The 18140-nt window shown below is 42.7% G+C and overlaps 3 protein-coding genes across 14 annotated transcripts in view; 1 reads left to right on the forward strand and 2 right to left on the reverse strand.

Moving 5' to 3' along the window:
* LOC114643026 (tripartite motif-containing protein 16-like) overlaps positions 1-18140 on the forward strand; it is a 1170030-nt gene that overhangs the window by 940546 nt on the left and 211344 nt on the right. The window lies entirely within an intron of this gene.
* LOC114641537 (tripartite motif-containing protein 16-like) overlaps positions 1-18140 on the reverse strand; it is a 721005-nt gene that overhangs the window by 161836 nt on the left and 541029 nt on the right. The window contains exon 9 of the transcript XR_007934957.1: positions 967-1104. The gene's annotated coding sequence lies outside the window, so the exon portion shown is untranslated. The remainder of the gene's footprint in view (positions 1-966; positions 1105-18140) is intronic.
* LOC114643105 (tripartite motif-containing protein 16-like) overlaps positions 1-18140 on the reverse strand; it is a 211677-nt gene that overhangs the window by 161836 nt on the left and 31701 nt on the right. The window lies entirely within an intron of this gene.

Consider the following 18140-nt stretch of genomic DNA (forward strand, 5'->3'; position numbering starts at 1 on the left):
TACTTTATTCTTATTTCTTTTACACTGCACTGTATTCTTTTCTCCCCCCTTTCCCATGTGTGTAATATGGCAGGTGTCCACTAGAGGGCGCCACTGCACTTCAGTCCCACCCCTCAGTCCTCCTGTTAAAGTCTCCATTCGTCTGACTCTCTGATTGTTTCTCATTCTCTCCTTTCATGTTTCACTGCTCAGGATTTCACTGAATGCTTTCTGCTTTTATCTTTTAGATTTCCTTTTTGTATAAATTGCTGTTTAATATTTAGAGTGGCCACAAGAGGCAGTAGTGTGGCAACTGACCAATCAGTGACCCCTTCTGTCCATTCGTTGTCTTTTTTATTCGCTTTTCATTTTCAGGTTTGTGGACAAGGTGGGCCAACTCTGGACGTGGTGCCAGTCCATTGCAAAGCCACACATGTGCACCCATGTCAAGTGTGTGCCAGCTGACCAAGAATTCATTTTTTGAAGATGTTGGAGCTTTCAGGGTACCAAGAGTGACAAATCTGGGGACAAGGAGGAGGTGCACTTTAAAGTATAATGTGACATCAACTAAAACACCAAACTCTGTCAGTATGGCTGACATCTGACTGACCGGTGAGTCCTCGTCTTCAGACATTCACAGTGAATTCATTCTGAAGTGAAGGACCCTTTGAGTGACCAATGGAGGGTCACAACATGTCTGGTGAGTGGACAACACTCCAGTCCCATCTGTCACTCTCTGCTCCTACATATAGTCACTATTCAAGAGCTCTCCATACTGAGTCTGTATAGCGCCTTTCAGTTGTGCTGATCCAGCAGGACCACATGCCTGTCCTACTTAACAGGTGACATTCAGTGACACTTGGGGACCTCAGTAGTTGTTGGGGTGTCAGCCTGAAGGACATGTGACTGTGAATCAACAGTGACCCCTGCTGGTCAGACTGGTATTTGTAGGTCTGACGTGTCTCCGCCCCTCATTATGACACACACACCTGATTGGCTACTCAAACCCAATAATAATGCAGACCCTGACAGCTGCACTCAACCCCACATTCTCATCCACAAATTCAATCACAGAGGTGCTGACCCCCCAACCCACCCATCCTGTAAAATTAATTTCACCCCAAACTACAAACACAAAGAGGACCTGAGCTTGTGGGAACATCAAGTGACCAGTGTAGGGTACTGGTCAGTGGTCACATGGTGTCAGATGGCTGATTGTTACACTGGAGTGAAGATAAAGACAAAACCCTGGATAGAGGGGCTCAGTGAAGGAGGTGTTGAACCTGTGCAGGAGGATCATTGTGTGTGAGACGCTATAAAATGACAGAGAGCCAGCAGGCCAGTCCAGATACACACCTATTCTGGGGCTGTAGGGGGCGCTGATTACAGTCCGCTGGTTATTGTGCCACACAAAGTACTGGGAATGAGACCACTGCAAACACCAGGACTTGTCATTCTCTCCAAGGCCGCACTCCCTTCCCCCTCTTTTACTTCTCAGTCCTTTATATGCGACTCCAATATGCATGAAGTCTCCTCTGCACTCCACCTCCCAGTAACAGCAAGTCCCAGTCAGAGCCTCTCTGCACAGAACTTGGAAATAGCAGTCAAATCTGTCAGGATGATCAGGATATTTGGCTTTTGTCCCCTCATATGTCACCTTCTTGTTCCCTTCAGACAGACGGAGGTGTCTGTGTGCCGTGTTGATGTCCAGTGTGAGGGGACAGAAGTCTGAAAGGAGAGAAAAGAAAACGAGTGAGGAAATCTGGGAGTGTGTAACGGGACTGGGGGCAGAGCACAACACAGACAATTAACAAGAACCAATCAGGAGCTGCGCTGACGAGACTCTAATAGTAAAGAGCTCATCTGATTGGACAGAATCTGTGGGGATTTAAAATGAAATTCTGGAATGACAACAAATCCAAATCCCTTTTATTCTCCAGTACGTCATGTGCAGGAATCTGACTTGGTGGATTTGGAGCTCCTTATAACGGAACACAACATCACAGACAAATAACAGAAAGAGCTGAAGTGAAAAAGACAAACTTCACACTAAGTTGTAGAATAATCCAATTATAAAGGAGATGTGCTGATAGTGATGTGCTGGTGAGAGTGTGTAGTGTGTATTCCTGTGTCACACACACATGTCCTCACACTGTACACACACCTTCACACACACACACAGTCTCTGACAGAACACATGAATACACACAGAAGACGGCTAAGTCACTGCTGGGAGAGGCTGTGGCCCTGGCAAAGAAACTATGGAGGTGTCTGTTAGTTTGAGTTTGAATTGACTGAAGTGTTTGGGAGTTTGTGTGAAGAAGTGATGAGCTGCTGAGATGAGTCCATGGTGGTCCTTATGACACGGTTAGTGACACGAGATGTCTACAGGTCTGCACAGATGACGAGCACCGCAGACCTCACCACACGCTCTCATTTATTTATGGAGTGTGCCGTTGGTGAGCCAAACCAGACACCAATGGAGAATGTGATTACACTTTCAATGACGGCTTTGTGAAACTGAATGAGGACTGGCTGTGAAATATTTAATTTCTTTATGTGGCGTAAGAAGTCCAATCACTGCTGTGCCTTCTTAGTGATGTGGTGGTGTTCATGTCCCAGGTGACAGTGTTTGTGATTGTTGTGCTCAGAACTTTGAAGGAGTCCACCATATTGACTGCTGAATCATTCATTTCTAGTGTTAGATGTTGTGACTGCTGTTTGTGAAAGTCAATGGCCATTTCCACTGTCTCGGGGGTCTTGAGCTGCAGGGTGTTGAAGCTCACCAAGACACAAGACGAGACCACTCATTCTAGAAGGTGTTTCATTGACGTTAGTAATTAGACCAATAATGATGGTGTCATCAGTGAACTTAATGATTTAACTGAAGATCAGTGGACCTGCAGTCATTGGGGTACAAGGAGTAAAGTAGGGGGGCCGTCCACAGCCTTGAGGGACACCTCTGCTGATACAGAGACTGTTTGAGAGGTGGGAGTCCACACAAACATACTAATGTAGCAGCAGACTCCAGTGCCTTTGACTTGTTGTGATGATCAGAATCTCTAACTGCTCTGTATGCAGTTGTGATGTAGTAAGCCAGGTGTCCACACAGCAATACGCTGAGCAGAGAGAATAATCCTTACTGGGGCCGAGAAGAAGATGAAGTTCATCTGTTTTGAGTTTCAGTGGTCTGACGTTGATAAAACTAGTAAGGGAAGGGGCACTCAACAAGCACGTCTCCTGGACCCCATGAGACCCTGCGCGCTTCCCCCTTCTCCTCTTCAGGTGGGAGTTACCAGGCTGGGAGTCGGAGTCTGCAGCCGGAGGTTCATAAGTGATAAATCTGTATGAAAGTGTCCTTAATCAGTGGAGGAGAAATGAAGTCCAATTTCAATAGACAGGAGCTGATCTCGTGTGAATGTAATCCTCATATTGTTACAAAAGGCAAAGTTAACAGAGAAGAACAACACATCAGCAGCAAGCAAACAACTGTGGCTGCCCTGATCAGCACCATCATTATGAGCACAAGGTCACCGTCGAGGTCAGAGTTCTAATGGACTGTCCACACGGACCGCTGGCTTTATTAAATGACACTTTGATTGTCACAGTCCACCTCTTTAATTTAAAATCAATCCACTGTCACACTTCATCACAAACTGACAGCTTGATGATTTACTGGCCAACAAACAAGATGGCCATTGAGTGTTGAGAGATGTGAAGTTCATGAAGAAAATCATCATGGAGTGTGTTGAAGCTACTCAGTCATTACAGGAGACGATTCATTCAGTAGAAATTAACTATAAAATCAAAAGATTTGGGATAAGAATAATAAGAAATGTGAAGAAAATGAACTGAACTGTGAGAACTCAACTCAGGACAACATGATGGCCGAGGGGTTGGAGCTGCGGCCTCACAGATTGAGCTTCACGACTTTGAATATGGCGCCCAGTGGTCGTCTTTGTCAGGTCAGCGTGTTCTCCTCGTGTCACTCCTGGTTTTCTTCACACAATCCACAGACGTGCATGATGGGTGAATTGGCGACTCTGAATTGGCCTTGTGTGGTTGTGAGCACCTGACTTAACACACCACAGCCTGAACTGGATTAAACTGGTTTGACAATGTTGTGTTAAAATCACTTCAATGTAAACCCACCACAGTCATGATGTTCCTCTGACCTGAATGAATCCTATTTATATCATCATATGTCACCTGTCACGTCTGTCTCTCTACTGTTTGTGTCACTGACCTGCCCCTAGTAGTTTATTTTCCTTTCCACTTTTTAAGCAAGAATCTTAATTTTCTATCAAATCTCTGATGGTGGATCGCAGGAATCGTGGGGTAGATGGGTCCTTTCATCGGATTGGCTGGCCCAGCACTGGCTAAATGGGGGAGGCAGCTTGATGGCTGAGGTCTCCAGGACCCCAAAAAAATCCAAATCATATTATGTGATATTATCTACTGTTAAATTCTGCATCGTACTTCTAAAATTTTTCTTTTTATACTGTACCAAGGATTTGTTCTGTTCTGTGTATTGTATTGTATTGTATTGACCCCCTTCTTTTGACACCTACTGCACGCCCAACCTACCTGTAAAGGGGTCTCTTTTTGAACTGCCTTTCCCAGGTTTCTTCCATTTTTTACTTACAAGGGTTTTTTTTGGGAGTTTTTTCGTGTCTTCTTACAGAGTCAAGGCTGGGGGGCTGTCAAGAGGCAGGGCCTGTTAAAGCCCATTGCGGCACTTCTGTGAGTTTGGGCTATACAAAAATAAACTGTATTGTATTGTATTGTATTGTATCAAATAAGTGTAAACTGACCCCAGTGACTGTCACCCGCCATTCTTATTCCACACAGCAGACTCTTTCTTTGTATTTCGACTTCACAGATTACTTGAAACAATAAATCAAATTCCGATGGCTCACACAAAGTGATTCAGACCCTTGTCTCATGTTTTGTTGCTCATTATTTTGAGGTAATAACTGCCATCAAGCCCTTCCTGTGGCTCTGGATGAGACTTCTACTTCCCTCACTGCCCACCTGGCCCACTCTTCTTGACGTCTGGTGGCCTTTTTCTCCCAGCCATGACCTTCAGCTCTTTCCATGGATATTGACTTGGATTCAGTTTAGAGTTCATAGCAGACACTTCACAACATTTTAATGTCTTCTTTTCCCCCATTCCTGGTGATCTCACCTTTGTTACATTCGCTCCCAAACACCTTGATGATCTCCTGAATTCATTGTGACCTTCACAGATTCAGAACTTCAACTTCAGACCATTAATAGCGTCGCTTTGTCTTCTGTGGACACAGAGCTGTTGTGACTCACCATAAAGCTCTGATTTTGTTTCTTCAGTCCAAAGGTACCTCTCCAGCACTGTGACTGATTAACACATAGTTTAGAAAACTCCAGTCTGTATGTGTCCTTCAGAGATGGGGTCTTCTACCATGGAGCCCACAGTCATTGACACAGTAAAAGATGGTGTGACTTGACGCTGTTGTCCTTTGATCTCAGAGGTCCTCCTGAGTCTCTCTTGATGTTTTCTTGTTTTTTCTCCACCATTTAAACTCTCCTTCTGTTCAATCTGAGGTCAGCTTGTAGAAGAAGAATGTTCTCCTCAGCACCATGTATTTTGTGTGTTTAGTAAATTAAAATTTTTATAATAACTATTTTTCTAACTTGCCAGTGAGAGACGCTTTGGCTTATGAACTAACAAAAATATGTTATTCCAGGGTTCAGGAGAAATAGTGTGCACATGAATAAAATCTAAGCTGTTTCTTGTTTTTTCCTTTCTCAGAGTGAATGTTTCAGGGACAAGGTCACAAGGCTGCAGAAAGGACATGTAGTTTATGCAAAGGTGTCTCTCCTGTGCTTAGCTTTGAGAACACAGATAATGCTTAGCTCAACAGACATATTGTTTAACTTTACTGTTTTGATAAGGATGTTCTTTCTGTCTTATTAATCATGAAATGCTGAATTATAAAAACCCCTCCTAATTTTTTCTTGGTGTTCAAATTGAGCTTTGCGGCAATAAGTTATGCTCTTTTGGATCTCTACTTACTGTGACTCCGAATGAATAAAAAAGAGAATTGAGAAATATTATCTGCCTGTTGTCAGTGTGCCTTTTTCGTCCACAAGCTTTACTGTGGTGGTCTCATCAGGGAGGTGGGCTACAGTCCTGCAGACCCTCAAACATCTTGAGAATATTATCAGTTGTGCTCACTGGAACACGAAGCTGTTTGGAGATGGTCTTGTAGTCTTCACCTTGACCACTCTTGGATGTGACCTTCTTCATCTCCTCCTCTTCTCTTGTCCTCATTCAGTGTGAGGCACACAATGACACAACACAGCAAAGTGAGAACTTGACTGAGTGACTGAAGACCCTGGTGACACTCATTAGAGGAATCAGTCAGCTTGAGATGTCACCACAGTCCAGTGAGGTCTTTGAACTTCTGAGGACACGCAATAATTTTCTCTGCATTTTCTTTTGTTTTAATGTTTAAAATTTGTGAAGTCGAGAACTCAAAGCAAAGTGTCTGCTCTGTGGAGTAAAGAATGGAGGATGACGAGGACTTTTGTCAGCTTTAACTTATTTCATACACAATTGTGCTTCATTTTTAAACTAATACTGTGTCTGTATATACAGTCGTGTGAAAAAGTAAGTACACCCCATGACGTGGATTTTATTTTTTCCTTTTTGAACATTTTTGGACACATCAAGACTCGGGTTCAACAGACAGCTTCGGTGATTCACTGCCTGAGTCTCTCAATCCCATAATGCACCAGTCACAGGACCCCATCACTCTCAGCCCCTCAGTCACACAACACTCAGACTTTCATATCCTAAGCCTGTCCTGCTCTATTAAAACTTCAATGATTTTTATTGTGATGATCCATTCAGTCAAAGCACAAACTCACATTTTAAAAAGTCGTCTCTGCTCTGAGGTTCAGGAGGCTGGAGGGCGAAAACTGGAGCTTCATAAACTGAAAATAAAAAGAAAAGAGAAGAAGAATGGAAACTGTGAAGATGGCATTGTGGGATCTTAGTTTAGTTCTTAAACATGAATTACAAATGCAGAGGAGTTCAAATAAAACATTTATAAAATATACAAGGGCTGGCAAATTTGGCCAAATGTCGATTTGAATATTGATATTAATAATAAACATACAGGGAGTCAGAGAGTATTGAGACCCCTCACTTTCTGCACACTTTATGGTGTTGTTGATTTAGTTTTCAATGGATTAATGTGCCTTTTGTGCTCATCAGTCTACACTCAGTAACCATAATGACAAAGTGAGCGCAGTTCTTCAGAAAGGTCTGTAAGGTCTATAAATTTATTACAAATCAAAACTGAAACTTCTCCTTCCTAGAAGTATTCAGACACTTAATTCTGGCCTTTGTGGAAGCCCCACAAAGGTCGTCTTCATGACTAATTGTCACTACCAGCTTTACACTCCTGGTTTTGGTCAGTTGATCCCATTCTTCCTGGCAGATCCTCTAAAACTCCGTTAGATTTCAAGTGAAGCGTCTGTGAACTGCCATCTTCAGGTCACTCCTGTTCTGTGGGGTCTCAGTCTGGTCACTCAAGGACACTCAGACTTGTCACAATACCACTCCAGGGTTGTCTTGGCTGCAATCTTCAGTTCTCAGTCTGAGGTCACAGGTTTTCTTTAAGGTCCTCTCTGTATTTGACTGCACTTTTCCTTCCCTCAATTCTGACCTGTCACTCTGTCCCCATAGCCTGATGCTGTCACCACCATCTTCACTGTAGAGATGGTATTAGGTGGGTGGTGAACAGTGCCTGGTCCTCTCCAGACATCTTTCTTGGTCTTCTGTCTAAATTGTTCAATGTTTGTCTCATCAGATCATTGAATATTTCCCTTAATGCTCTCAAGCTGTCATTTGTCTTTTACTTTAGAGTATCTTCTGCCTGGTGCAGTAATGTCCTACTCTGCGCATTACAAAATTGAAGTTATAGAAGCATTAAACCAATCAGCGTTATTTATAAGGTTAAATGTATGCCATCATAAAGGAAGTGCACTTACCGTTTGTGCATTGAAGGCGCTGCCATGGGAACATGGGGCCTCGTAGCGGGTGAGCATTGTGAGGCGCGGTGACTCTGGGCGCACCTGGAGCTGTATCATGGCCAGTATGGGCTCCTCCGCTCTTGTTCAGTTTTACACGCTGGTGTCCTAGCAGCCTGCCCAGCACAGATGGTTTAAGGTGCGGAGCTCCTGAAAGAAAAAGCAGAGTCAGAGATGGGGATTCCATATTGTAAATAACTGAATTTACTTATTTGTGATTCGGCAACTGGTGTGCTTGAGCTCAGCATTGCCATTAGCAGTCCATGGGGGGTTTACATGTGTGCGACCGGCAGGGGTTCGAGTTTAAATAGAAAGTTGCTTGGGGTGTGTCGTGGAGCGTGGCGTGAACGTGCCAGTGTCTACCTGGTTAGGTGAGTGGGGTAGATGGGGTGGCACATTGGCTGGATGATCTTGACGGTGATATTTAAGGAGTTGCTGGCCAACAGGGATCATCAGTGGACCTAAAGGTCAGGTAGGATTAAGAACTGCTGAGCTATTGGACGAGCAGATGTGATTTTGGCGGCCTTGTAGATATTCTTTTGTACATATAGTTATATATCTCCTGGTGATACTTTTTGATGGAGGTATATATACTTCTTTGGTGTTGGGATAGTTTTCGATTTTAGGATTGCTGTAATTGTTTTTTTTTCTTTTTGTATACACACACACTTTTTTTTCTTATTCTTTTTTTTTCCTCTTTATTTTTTTTTCCTGTTGGATGAACTTCTTGATCCATAGATAAAGGAAGACCACCTTCATTGTTGGAGTGTGTGTTTAGTTTTATAGGAGTGCACTGTTTTTGTAAATACACCATATTTTCCCCTTTTTCATATTTATTTCTGAAGAAGTGTCAGTGCTGAAGGACAATACATCAAAGCCCGCCTGACATGACTACATTCTTGTTGTTCAGCATTCTTGTAAATAAACTTGCACCTTTCACCCTTCAATTTCTGTCTGTGTCTCATCTCTCCGCTGATTGTGTTCAGCTCATAAACTATCAGATGTCCAGAGTGTAGGCTGGGGCCACTTTCTTACTACACAGGATATCAGACTGGCCACTCTACCATAAACACTTAATTTGTGGAGCGCTGCTGTGATGGCTGTCCTTCCTACAGTTTCTATCATCTCAGCAGAGGACTTCTGAAGTTGTGTTGTAGTGACCATTGGGTGTTCGGTCTCCTCCATGGCCAAGGGCCTTCCTTCCCAGTTACTCAGACAGGCCATCTCTAGAAAGTGGCCTATTGGTTCCAAACTTCTTCCATTTCTCAATTCTTGAGGCCGTAGTGCTGCTGGGACCACTCAAAGCTTTACAAATGGCTTTATCCCTGTGCACAGCTCAAATCCTCACCACTATTTGATCACGGAGGTGTACAGAAGGTCTCTTGAACTCCATGTCTCAGTTTTTGTCCTGACATACAATGTAATAAATATACTGTATTTTATATATATTGACAAGCAGGTACAGTTCTTTACATATTCAGAGCTCCATCTTGTTAAGAAATCCCACCCTGAGTGGAGAGGGTGCTGCTCCTGCTAATGTCATCACTTCAATGAGTTCACAGGCCACAAGACGAGTGACGTCACTTCCACAGCGCACAAATTAAGCTCCGCCTCTTCTGGGACACCACTTTAAAATGTCACCAGAAGTGAGTGTTCATTACAGATCTGTGACTGAGGAAGATGGAGCTCCGACTCACAAGTGACTTTAACTTGACAGCCTTTGATTGCAGCAGACGTCATCATTGTGCACCGTCTTTGTTGCTTTTATTTCATATTCATTATTAAACAGGGTATGGGAGACATGACTTCTGAGCTAACAACAGCGGGCATATAAAACACAAGAGCCCAGGGGGAGCACAGCTGAAAATGGATGAACATGAACTTTTAACGTGGACTCCATCCAGCAGAATGTAATGGACACCGAAGACAGCAGGAGCAGATTCAGATGTTCTGATATTAAAAAGCACTGACGCTGAGCTCAATTTGACTTTATGAACGTCTTCTCTGTTCTCAAGGAAACAATTCCTTTGTGCACTTAGCCGGCTTAGCCATTTTAAGCACATTTATGTTCATTAATCTTAATTTAAGAAAAGCAAAGGAAATTAAAAGAATCCCAAAGTTAAGTGAAAAAAGGACTTTTTAAGAGAGTATATGGAAAAAGTATAAGGAGTGTAACATTTCAACTTAAATCCTAAACATCTGATTATAAACAGCTGATTATTTAGAGAGTTTGTTATCACTCAGCTAATGACTGTGAAAGGCACTATATAGTAAAAAAAAATATTTAACAGCAAAGGATGGCAGATACACGTTAAAGAGCAGGCCTTCTTCTTCACTGTCCTCTTATTATCACTCTGGTCCTCCTAATGGACTTCAATAACAGACACAATGTCACCAGATGCTGTACCTGATGGAGTCATTGTCATGATAACCTCCTGGCTGATCTTCTCCAGACTCTTTTTTAGACCTGACAGCTCCTTTCTCAGGTTCTCAGATGAGAAATCAGTGGTGATAGTGAAGCTCAGCAAGTCTCCTTCAGCAGGATGGCCACAGCGAGATGAGAAAGTCTGGATCAGGACAGAAGAAGGGACTAGATTTCAGAATGGAGACATTAAAAAGTAAGTAATGCTGATAATAGGGGGCTCTTCTGAATTAAGGATCAGTGTGGTGGGCAGTCAGCTTGGGTTTAGATGGTGAGAACACCTGTCATTGACTTGTTGGTTATTTATGAGAGAATATTTGGTGGAGTGTAGTGGAGCATCAGAGATTATGAACCTTAACTATCAATGAACATTTTCTCACAGAACTCAATGAGAGGCGAGTCAAGATAAAGTGACTGAGGGGGCAGGTGGGTCCAGAATTCACTTGGCACACAAAACAAAGTGTTGGTCTTTCATTTTTCTGAGAGAAACTTAAAATGAAATATAAAGACTAACACATGTAGGGAGAAAGCTCTTCAATATGATTAAACATTTGAAGATCTACAACTCAGAAGTGTGACTTGTGAGGAAATCCTGGGAGCCTTTGTGTCTTCATCACCATCACCAACCACACAAAGTAGAGAAAGCTACGGTAAGCTGAGTTATATAATGACCACCATGTGTGGAGAGTAAATTAAGAAAACAATCTCACTAATGTCTACAAAACACAGTCGACATCAGGACTGTTTTGTGGAGTGTGAGATAAAACCATACAAGAAGAATGAGAGATGAGAGGAGACTGGACTGTAGGGTCTGAGCTGTGAGGAAATGCTGAAGGATTTGAATGCCAAAGTTTAAGGATGGAGACATAAGGAGGTGGCCTGGCAGAAGAGTTGGCACCATTTCTAATTAGATGTCTTCTTTTAAATTTCATAAAAATTCACTTAATCTCACAAACACATGTAGATTCTTTGGCCTATCATGCACATGAATGTGGCAAATTTGAGATCTTTGTAAACAGAATATTTGAAATGTTAAGGAAATATGAAAAGATGATGTGTGTTGAGCTGAATGGCCTGTTCTTGTTGTGTTGTACAAACTCTGCAGATCTTTTAAATTTATCTCTAAATGTTCTCAGGTCCCTCACACCCCAGTCTGATCAGAATCCCTATGAAGTGTCACTCTCACCTGTAGGAAGTGGAGATTGTCCTTGGTCTCTGAAAGCTCCTTCAGCTCAGCTTTTCTCCTCTTCAGCTCCTCAATCTCCTTCTCGAGTTGCTCCATGACTCCTCCAGCCTTCTCCATTTCTCTCTTTTCTTGTTCTCTGATCCTCTCAGTCAGTTTCCTGTCAGCTTCCTCAATGCACCTTATCAGAGCAGTGAAGCTCTTCTCATTTTCTTCCATCTCTCTTTGCACAGACATCTGATTGGATAGCAGAAATATTTAGAACTGAGTCATCTAATGAGAATTATATATTGCAAAATGCATTTGTTGGAATTTTGATGTTTTTAAGGACAATTTGAATTTGCTGGAGTGATTGGTGGTACTTTAATCACAGAAGGAAGGGAAGTTGAAGACCACCTCCCAGACAATACGTTCACCCACATTTCTGCTGATGCTCCTATTTTTGCTCCTGCAGCACTTTATGGGATACACAGTCATAAAAGACATCCTTGCAAAGGATCTTGAGAGTCATTGGCAGGAGCTGCTGGGGACACCTCTACTGTCTTGTGAGGACTCCATTTAACCTGATAGTTTTACAAAGGTCTGCTTTAAAAATGGCATCTCCTGCTCAGTCTGAGGTTAGGAGTGGAATAGAACAACACACAACTGGAGCCTCATCTATAAACGGTGCTTAAGCAAAAAAATGTTGTATACTCACACACTTCTTTCCATACTGACATTGTGATGTATAAAACTAAACTTGGCGTAAAGCAACGCACATTTTCACGCCAGATCAATCCCTTGCATATGCAAGTTTTTCGATCAGTTTCAATACACTGAAATTAACCGCAAATCATTTCTAAATATGAGGCATCTGATTGTAATCAACCTGCAATAATATAATGGTCCACAAATGGACAAACTATTCCAAATACCACAACTGCTTCAGTGTTGTCACTGGCAGTGCACCACTCAGAGTGTTTATATCACTGTATCACTGTGGAATCACAGCTCTACAGCAGCTGATTGGAAAGCTCTAACGTAGATTGTGTTGAGAATGCAGAGGATTATTGGGATACAGCTTGTAGCACACGCTGCCTCAGCCATGCGCACAGTTTATTTGAACTTCTCCCATCTGGCAAACGCTTCAGAGCTTTTCCTGTACGAACCTCGTGGTTCAGAAACAGTTTCATCCCAAGAGCTCTAAACGCACTCAATTAGTCCATCAAGTGCTCCTTGTAGAACTGTCTGTACTTATAAGTACAATTACCTCACTGGCAACTTGCACTACAGTTGTAATATTGAGCGACTTTATAAATCATTTGCACTATCTGCACTATATGTACATATATATTGTACTTATGCTTTCATATTGTATCTTTTTCATTGTTTTTTATTGTATTATTATTATTATTACTATTATTATTATTATTATCCATCCATCCATCCATCCATCCATCCTCTTCCGCTTATCCAAGGTCGGGTCGCGGGGGCAACAGCTTGAGCAGAGATGCCCAGGCTTCCCTCTCCCCGGCCACTTCTTCTAGCTCTTCCGAGAGAATCCCGAGGCGTTCTCAGGCCAGCCGGGAGACATAGTACCTCCAGCGTGTCCTGGGTCTTCCCCGGGGCCTCCTCCCGGTTGGACGTGCCCGGAACACCTCACCAGGGAGGCGTCCAGGAGGCATCCTGATCAGATGCCCGAGCCACCTCATTTGACTCCTCTCGATGCGGAGGAGCAGTCGCTCTACTCTGAGCCCCTCCCGGATGACTGAGCTTCTCACCCTATCTTTAAGGGAGAGTCCAGACACCCTGTGGAGGAAACTCATTTCAGCCGCTTGTATTTGCGATCTCGTTCTTGAGGTCACTACCCATAGTTCATGACCATAGGTGAGGGTAGGAACATAGATCGACTGGTAAATTGAGAGCTTTGCCTTACGGCTCATCTCCTTTTCACCACGACAGACCGATGCAGAGCCTGCATCACTGCGGACGCCGCACCGATCCGCCTGTCGATCTCATGCTCCATTCTTCCCTCACTCATGAACAAGACCCAGAGATACTTGAACTCCTCCACTCAGGGCAGGATCTCGCTCCCAACCCTGAGAGGGCACTCCATCCTTTTCCGGCTGAGGACCATGGTCTCGGATTTGGAGGTGCTGATTCCCATCCCAGCCACTTCACACTCAGATGCGAACCAATCCAGAGAGAGCTGAAGATCACGGCCTGATGAAGCAAACAGGACAACATCATCTGAAAAAAGCAGTGACCCAATCCTGAGTCCACCAAACCGGACCCCCTCAACACCCTGGCTGGGCCTAGAAATTCTGTCCATAAAAGTTATGAACAGAATCGGTGACAAAGGGCAGCCCTGGCGGAGTCCAGCTCTCACTGGAAACGGGTTCGACTTAGTGCCAGCAATGCGGACCAAGCTCTGACACCGATCATACAGGGACTGAATAGCCCTTATCAGGGGGTCCGGTACCCCATACTCCCGGAGCACACCCCACAGGATTCCCCAAGGGACACGGTCGAACGCCTTTTCCAAGTCCACAAAACACATGTAGACTGGTTGGGCGAACTCCCATGCACCCTCTAGGACCCTGCTAAGGGTGTAGAGCTGGTCCACTGTTCTGCGACCAGGTCAAAAACCACACTGTTCCTCCTGAATCCGAGGTTCGACTATCCGACGGACCCTCCTCTCCAGAACCCCATGAATAGACTTTTCCAGGGAGGCTGAGGAGTGTGATCCCTCTGTAGTTGGAACACACCCTCCGGTCCCCCTTCTTAAAGAGGGGGACCACCACCCCAGTCTGCCAATCCAGAGGCACCGTCCCTGATGTCCATGCGGTGTTGCAGAGATGTGTCAACCAAGACAGCCCTACAACATCCAGTGCCTTGAGGAACTCCGGGCGTATCTCATCCACCCCCGGGGCCCTACCACCAAGGAGTTTTTTGACCACCTCTGCTTATTTTTGCTGACCAATCACTTCAGCTTTAAAAACGTTGTTTAACAATGAAGCGATACAAACCTTGTAAAATTCGCGAGTTGGCAAATGTCTCTATTGAACTACAGGTAGCTTGGGGAACAGAGTCTGCCAAGTGGCGAAAAGCTAAACATATTAATTTGTTTTTGTATTTATTCTATATTTATTAATTTATCTTTTTTAGTTCATATTCACAGCTCAGAATACCTGATATTGTGAAAATACTCCAGTAGCAGAATTATGCTTTAAAATATCTGTTCCCATTTTTTCAATGTTTCTCTCTCTCTCAAATCAGATAGTTGAAATCATCATATTCTTTTTGTTCTTAACATCAGCCATATCGTACATATTGCATACCAGGGATTTTTCCTGCCTTGCATCCAAACCTGCTTGGGTAGGCTCCAGATGCCTGTGATCTTGCTCTGGATAAAAAGGTTTAGATAATGTATATATTGTTCTTAATCTCAGATGCTGTATCTGTTGTTTGTGTCTGCCCATACTCTTATTACCTGCTCTTACTGTGCTCATTATGGGTTTGCTGTTCTTATGGTGGACTATTCAAGTCTCAATGTCCCTAACCTTGACACTACATGCTTTTTTTTTCTTTGTTTCCCACAATACAGCTAGGTGGGGTCTGAACACTGATTCGAGCCTAAGTGCCTAGTTTTTCCTTAACCCCCGTGATTTTCATGGTCACACCTGTCAGAACACAGTAGAATCTCTTGTCTTATTTTTTACATCTTTTCAGGCCTGCAGGTGCAAAATTCTGTCTATAAATTTTTTGTGCCTGAGATTGAATCAGATATCAATATAGCTGGTAGAAAATAACAAAGCCCTGTGTTTGAGATTTTTCAATGAAATATTGAAGGCATTCATTATAAGCACATTGTTGTTGGAGCAGGATATGTTGTGTGTTGTAGACATTTAGAGTAAAACACCCTCACACCTTAAAATTCACCTAGTTTTCATTACAAATTTGCCCATTCTGAGCAATAAAAGGAAAAGAAAAAAGTGCCAACAGTCAGCGCAGATGTGTTCAGTACGAATGATATAGAAAATATTTTAAAAATTATAAAATTGTGTAAAATTGTTCATATTTAGTACCTGGTTTTGATTATACTTTGTTTTTATCAGATAAAAACAAAACCAAATAGTAAAGTTTGTTGCATAGTGTTGCAAGCCTCCACTAACATTAAATTCATATTATATCCAAACCCGTTAAGTGTATAGTTCTGTCTCATTGTGACACAAAAACTAAACTCCATAGTAGCTCTTTAGTCAAGTCAAGTCAAGTTGGGGAGCATGCACTGGTACAGCACGTTGCCGCACCCACTACATAACAAAACCACTCAGGATCCCGGTTGGCAACCCCCCAGGCAGACACACGTCCAGTCCTATCCTTCAGAAATGACCCTTTGTCTGCCACAGTCAGGTGTTACGTGGGCGACCCCTTGGCCTGGTCCAGCCACTCGAGTCCCCAACAATGAGGATTTTACGAGCCGAATCACCCTCGGGGAAATGCCCTACATGGCCTTAGTGACGTAGCTGACGCTCCCTCACAATGCAGATAATGTGCCTCATTCGGGACTCCATGAGCAACCGCTCATTTGATACAAAGTCAAACCAACAATACCCAAGGAATTTCCGGAGACACAGTACCAAAGGAGTCCAGTCTTCGTCTCAGGTCACTGGGTAGTGTCCATGTCTCGCAACCATATAGCAAGACAGGAAGCACCAGGACTCTAAAGACTTCATCCTTTTGCAGAGATATTGGGAGTGCTACACACCCCTTTTCAACGACCTCATGACCCCCTATGCTCTCCCAATCTGTCTACTGACTTCATAGGAAGAGTCACCAGAGACATGAATGTCACTGCAAAGGTAAGTAAACCTCTCAACGAGGTCGACACTCTCTCCGCAAACAGACACACTTGCTGATGGCTATGCCCAAGAGGTTATTAAAGGCCTTTAGCTCTTTAACCATACTAAAATTACTAAAACTAAAACTGAAACTAATATATATAAAAATAAAATAGAAATGTCTTTGTAAAATAAAAACTAAACCAAAACTAAAAATACACAATGAAGGAAAACTAAAACTAAACTGAATTTCCAAGTAAGGTCAGAAAAAATATAGAAATAAAAACTAATATAAAAAGGCAAAACTATAATAACCTTGATTAAGAGGTGACATGATTGAAGTGTTTAAAATTATGAAGGGAATTAGTCCAGTGGATCGAGACTGTGATTTTAAAATGAGGTCATCAAGAACATGGGGACACAGTTGGAAACTTGTTAAGGGTAAATTTTGCACAAAAATTAGGAAGTTTTTCTTTACACAAAGAATGATAGACACTTGGAATAATCTACCAAGTAGTGTGATAGACAGTAAGACTTTAGGGTCTTTCAAAACTCAACTTGATGTTTTTTTCGAAGAAATAAGTGGACAGGACTGGTGAGCTTTGTTGGGCTGAATGGCCTGTTCTGGTCTACAATGTTCTAATGTTCTAATTCAACAGAAGAGAGTGTGTATTTACAGATGATGACGACTGGCTTCTAAATCGATTGAGATTTCCAGGCGCTGTCTTCTTGGAGTTCTTGATATAATTTTTTAGATGAAATGCATTAAAGTATGTGTATTACATTATACAGATACATGTTTAAGATCATTTAAATAATGTAATATGTTAATAAATGTGTTGACACGGTGTCACAGCATTAGAGAGGAGCTGACACCCCGTTCAGGGATTGTTCCTGCCTTGCACTGTATTCTTGCTGGGATTGGCACAGATAGACTGGATAGATAGATGGATGGAATAATTAAACATGAACTACGAAGATATTTCAATGTTTCTTATATGTTTTGAAAAATCGGTGTTATGAGTTTACAGATGGCTTGACATTTATTAAAGAGCCGATTTTGTGGTGATTGGTGACATGGAGAAAGAAAAGGGAGGACAGGAATTGAAGGTTAGTACGTTTGAAAGAGACAGTACTGCTGCAATAAATTATTTCATCGAAGGTTGAGCATGGTGCAACAAGCATCTTGCAGTTGGCAGGAACAAACTGTGGATGAGGAACCAGCTCGTCACTATCACTAGAGGGTGAGATCTGAAACTTTTTTTTGTGGGTTGGTGCGATCTTCAAATCTTCTGTCATTCACAAAATCTGCCTTTCATCTTCCAACCTTCTCCCCTTCCCACACAGACAATAAGACGTTATTAGCTAAAAGTGGTATTGAGTGTGTTTATGGGGATTTATGTATGTAGTGGTGGGAAACTGATGGGGGGGGCAGATCGATGTAAACATTATATAGTCAATGTTTTGTGAAAAGAAAAGGTATGTGAATGTTCAGCTAAAACATACCTGTTTCTCTCCTTTAGATATAATATTGAAATAGTTGATATTTTGTTTCTGTCTTTACATGACCAAGAGCTTTGGAAGGAGAACCGCAGAACAACCAGGTCCATTGTTACAAAGAAAAGTATAATTTAAGATTTATTTGACAGTGTAG

This window comes from Erpetoichthys calabaricus, chromosome 5, assembly GCF_900747795.2.
Source record: "Erpetoichthys calabaricus chromosome 5, fErpCal1.3, whole genome shotgun sequence".
Lineage (NCBI taxonomy): Eukaryota > Metazoa > Chordata > Cladistia > Polypteriformes > Polypteridae > Erpetoichthys > Erpetoichthys calabaricus.